Source organism: Chrysochloris asiatica, unplaced genomic scaffold (genome assembly GCF_000296735.1).
Source record: "Chrysochloris asiatica unplaced genomic scaffold, ChrAsi1.0 scaffold00125, whole genome shotgun sequence".
NCBI classification, from domain to species: domain Eukaryota; kingdom Metazoa; phylum Chordata; class Mammalia; order Afrosoricida; family Chrysochloridae; genus Chrysochloris; species Chrysochloris asiatica.
The window spans coordinates 1625834-1631554 of NW_006408643.1; the positions used below are offsets into that span (position 1 = coordinate 1625834).

General features: G+C 43.5%; 1 pseudogene; it reads left to right on the forward strand.

Moving 5' to 3' along the window:
* Positions 1 to 1987: 1987 nt before the first annotated feature.
* On the forward strand, positions 1988 to 2903 carry LOC102814347 (annotated as a pseudogene).
* The last annotated feature ends 2818 nt before the right edge of the window (positions 2904 to 5721 follow it).

A 5721-nucleotide genomic window follows, 5' to 3' on the forward strand; every position in this document is an offset into this window, starting at 1 on the left:
TCCTTCCAGAATGGAGTCCAGGTCTACCTCTAGGTCATTTGTCTCAGGCATTTTATCTTGTTTCTGGACATGTGCTGATATGGTCATCTGCTTTTGCTTCTTGGACATATTTAATGTTTATTTGTTGCCTCAATACTTAGTTGAGTATGTGTTTGGTATTTTTTATGTTTTCTGATTGCCTCCAGGTAGATGTGATCAGGATGTGGGATTCCCTTTTCACTCTTCTTATTGCTTAACTCAGAGTAACTTTCACAGGTGTTGTCTGCCTTCCTGTCATATGGCAGTTGGTATTGGTTCTGACTAATTTAAGATGGTGGATCAGGTAGACGTGCAGTGAGGAACTCCATCAGCAACAACACATCATACCAGACCAAGCAGGCTCAGGGGATGGTGCTAGAACTCTGAATTACATAGAAAGAAATATTTAGAAGATGGGAAGGCTTATAGTTAGGGGAATCTGTAGCAGAATCAAGAAATCCATTGCTTTCTAATTCAAGAAACACAGCAGCTCCCCAAACCGCCATCTGGGGAGAGACCAAGCAGGGAAAAGATCAGAACAGCCACAAACGCCTCACAGAATCACAGAGATACAGGTGTGGACTTCTTTATTTGGTATCTGTTTATTGGTCTCTCCTGTCTGTGCACCTCCAATCTGGTGAATAGAGGAGATGCCTGAGTGAATGGACACCCCACTCCAACACCTGGAGGGTTCTACTATGCATGCACACAGATCTCCTCGGAATTTAAAGTGACAGTTTCCACTTAAAACCAAACGACCACCACTTATCTGTCAGTTTGTTGTACTGTGGTGACTTGCGAGTTTCTGTGATTCTGAAAGCTATGCCACCAGTATTTTAAATACCAGCAGGGTCACCCATGGTGGACAGGTTTCAGATTAGCTTCCAGATGAAGACAGACTAGAAAGAAAGAGTGACGAACTACTTCCAAATATTTAGTCACTGAAAACCTTATATAGCAGAGAAACACTGGCAGATATAGTGCTGGAAAATGAAACCCTCAGGTTGGAAGTCATTCAAAATGCTACTGAGGAAGAGCTGCCTCCTCAAAGTACAGTGGACCATGATGACATGACTAGAGTAAAGCCCGTGGGAGAAAAGCCCACAGGACCTTCATTTGCTGATGGGACAGACTCAAAATGAAGAGAAACAGATATAAACATCCAGTGAAAATTGGAACATGGAATGTACGAAGTATAAATCTGGGAAAATTGGAAGTTGTCAAAAATGAAACGGAACACAAAAACATTGATATTTTAGGCATTAGTGAGCTGAAAAGGAATGGTATTGGCCATTTTGAATCTGTCAACCATATGGTTTACTATGCCCAGAATGACAAATTGAAGAGGAATGGTGTTGCATTCACTGAGAGTAAAAGAGGAAGACCCCCATCGAGATAGATTGGCCAAGTGGCAACATCGATGGACTCAAGAGTGGCAACAGTAGTGAGGTTGGCCCAGGATTGGGCCGTGCTTCATTCTACAGTGTATAAGGTCACTATGAGTCGGTACCGACTAGATGGTGCCTAACAACAACAACAACATGGTAGTTCTATGCTCCACTTTTTTCAGTAGACACTCAACTATTTTCCACATTGATGGTACCATTTAACATTCCCACTAGCAGTGGATGAGGGTTGTAGTTTCTCCTGGACTTTGAAGTTTTAACTGAAGAAGTCAGTGGTTAGCTGTTGACTGAACTGTACCAAGTGTTCCATTAGGGATTCATGTTGCTGCACTTTCATGCCATCCCTGTGACAGACATCATTAATGGATCCTGGCTTTTCTATTCTTGATTCTAGATGTGCCCTGATGCCTCCTCTCAAGTAAACAACCCAGGCAGCCACTTCCGTTTGACTGAAATTGGCATGCGGGATGGAACTTATTTGCCATCATCACACAAAGCTCTCCTTGTTAGAGGGCTCCTTTTTTTTTTTTTTTTTTTTTGCAGCTGAAGTATGCTAATAAATCACTGGGGATATGAACCAATCCATGGCCTCAGACTTCATTCTGGTGGGGCTCTTCAGTGGCTCAGGGTCTTGTTATCTCCTCTTTTCCCTGGTGATCGCCCACCATGTTCATCATGGGCCTTCTGGGTAACACCGTCTTGCTCTTCCTCATCCTCATGGACTCCCACCTCCCCACACCCATGTACTTTCTTCTCAGCTCTCTCTGTTTGATGTTGGTTTCCCTCTGGTTATCATCCCCAAGATGGCAGCCAACTTCCTTCTGGGAGAGGGCTTCATCTCCTTTGGGGGCTGTGCAGCTCAGATCTTTTTGACAATGATGGGTGTGGCTGAAAGTGTCCTGCTGGCCCTCATGTCCTATGACCGTTATGTTGCCGTATGCTACCCTCTGCAGTATCCTGTGCTCATGAGATGCCAGGTGGGTGCTTCCTGGCTGGCAGGTGTGCTCAATGCCTTGGTGCAGACCTCCATCACCTTACACTTTCCTTACTGCGCTGCCTGCATGGTGGACCACTTCTGCGAAATGCCAGCCCTGCTGAAACTCTGCTGAAACAGTGCAGACACCTTTGCCTATGAGTTGGCGCTGTCCACCTCAGGGGTGCTGATCCCCGTACTTCCCCTATACCTCAGTGCAACTTCCTATGGACTCGTGCTAGGGGCTGTTCTAAGTATGTGCTTGGAGGAGGCCCGACACAAGTCGATCACCACCTGCTCCTCACACATCACCGTGGTGGGACTCTACTATGGCATAGCTCATGGTACCCGGCTGTTAACACAGCCCACACAAGGACAACGTGGTCTACCTTTTCTATAACCTTGTCACTCCCACACTCAACCCCATCATCTACAGTCTGAGGAACTGGGAGGTAAGAGTGGCTTTCATCAACGTGCTCAACAGATTGGGACTCAGGTCAAAGTGATGATCACACAATGGGGGGGGGGACTCCTGAGGTGAGACCCCAATGGCCCTCAATAAAATTCATCTCTTCATTTTTGATATAGTTATAAGGCCTTAGGTACAAAACTACATGTCTACCCAGCTCCTCTGAGATCCATGACTATGTGGGTTCACGTTTCCTCACATGGACTTGTGGAAAGCAAAGGTGACACCCTTAATCACTTTAGATATATTCTTTCCTTACTCTTTCCATGAATGAGAGGACCTAGTTTGTAAAGACAAGCTCTCCCTGACACTGAATTGATAATGATATCAGAACAATTAGAATTTGTTGCCTGCTGGATCTGCAAAGTCTATGTCATTTCATCCTCATAAAGAATTTGTGATATAGGGACTACAATGTTTTATGTGTTAAAAAGAATTGAGATTTCAGGAAAGAGAGTAACTCACCACCGGCCACATGAAGTGGCAGAGCTAGACTTGAACCTAAGATCCTCTGATGCCAAAGGTATTCCCCAGTCACTGAGTGATACTGACTACCAAACCGAGGTTAATAGCCACAATAGGTTAGCATGTGAGTGTGTGTCAGGAGGGAGGAGTAAAGGAAATAGCTGACAGACCACCACATTCTTGGAAATAAGAGTCACTGCTTTGAATGACGGTGGAGGTCAAACAGAACAGTGTAAAAATATTTGTTAAAATTTGGGGTCTATTAAGATGTTCACTGTTAATTAAGGTCTGGCCATTTTATCAAAAGCAATGCAGGGGTTGAGGTGCAACTAAAGTGCACCTAACCCAAGCCATGGTATTGTTAATAGCCTCATATGCATGTGAAAGTCGGACAATGAATAAGGAAGACTGTAGAAGAATTGATGCAGTTGAATTACAGTGTTGGAGGAGAATATTAAAAGTATCCTGAACCGCCAGAAGAACAAACAAATCTGTCTTTGAAGAAGTTCCTTAGAAGTGAGGATGCCGAGACTTTATCTCTATGTACTTTGTAGGGACCAGTTCTGAAGAAGGATACCATGCTTGGTAAAGTGGATGGCCAGTGAAAAAAGAGGAAGACCCCCAACAAGATGGATTGGCACAGTGGCAGCAACAATGGGCCCAAATGTAACAATTGTGAGGATGGTGCAGGACTGGGCAGTGTGTCTTTCTGTTGTGCATAGGGTCACTATGAGTCGGAACTGACTTGATGGTGCCTAACAACAACAATCAGCACAGGGAGCAGATGCTTCCTTAATGTAAGTTTCACTTCCCACCATCTCTGGGACTACTTAAGTATACTAAGCAGGCACTGGAGGAGATGTAGCAGTATCTCGATGACTTTTGATTCTTACTGCCATTAATCAGAAAATGCAGGCTTACACAATTCATCTTGTAGCTAGAAGGGAAAGAATGTTCTTTTATGGCTACATACTGTAGCCACAGGGTAACTATGTTGTTTGTACCTGAATGTAGATGCCTTCCTTGTACCAGGTGGTCACACAAGCTGCACATGAACTAAGGAAATTTCCTCTTACTCCATTCCTCTCTTCCTATGCATGTCAGCACATGTACTGGTATGGTTTAAAACATACAAGCTGCAAATCCCTTTGTGCCTTCATCTTCCTCCGACGATGATGTGTTGTGGGGTGTGCACAGCGGAGGCTTTCTTGTCTGCTCCCTGAAATGAGGGTCTGATGGAGACAGATCCCATGATGAATTATGCTCAACTCCCCTTTATCCCAAATACGATGTAAGTAATAAAGCTTGTGAAATAAAGCTTACGATATTGAGTCATTTGCTGAGAGCTACAGCCCTGTGTGAGCTCATTGTTTTTATCCTCATCTCAATTTAATAGCTCAAAAGCAATAAAAAAAATATATATTTTGGTGGTTCTCAATTAAATGTCTTGTGGAAAAATATACAGATTGTTGGTTTCCAGGATCTAGATGAAGGGAGGAGTGTGTGTAACTGCCTAGTGGATATTGTTTCTGTTAGGCACTGTTGAGTTGGTTTCAGCCCACATTGACCTTATGCACAACAGAATGAAACACTGCCTGGTCCTGCAGCATCTTCACAATCCTTGTTAAGATTGAACCTGTTGATGCTGCTGCCTATTGGGTAAGGCCTAGTATTTTGGGTTGATGAAAGTATTTTAGAACCAGACAGAGGTGGTAGGTGTAGAACATTGTGAATGCATGAAATGCCACTGATTTGTTTAACTTCATGTGTTTAATTTGATGTTAGGAGCCGTGGTCTTGTGCTGCAGGACCAGTGTTGGACTGCTAACCACAGGTCTGTCACTCCAATCCACTCCTATTTAGAGTCACTAGTCCTGGTGTGGTGCTGTGGGCTAATGTGTCAGACCACAAAGTTGTTTGAACTGCAAGGTCGGTGGTTCAAGCTCACCAGCTGCTCCTCGGAAACCCAATACAGGTATGGGTTGGAATAACTCGATGGCACTTAACAATAACAACAACATGAGTCAGAACTGACTTGATGGAATTTAACAACAACAACAAATTTTATGTTATATGCATTCTACTGCAATAAACAACTACCCCAAGTTTGATATTTGAGTGAGAAGAGAAAGGAGAATACCCACAAGCAGTAAATTGATGGAGGAGAACATAAATGTCCATGTACATGCAGGAGAACACTAAGGATACGAAGAAGATAAAGAGAGCATTTCAAGACAGTAGCATCATGATGAGTTTGCAGGACATTTGTGAAAAACTATATTTTGGAAAAAAAAAAAAAGTTGACTAATTAAAATTTGAGATTCCTGGGTGACTCAAATGGTTTGCGCTGGATGATTAGCATAAAAGTTGATGGAATGGAAGACAGGCCTG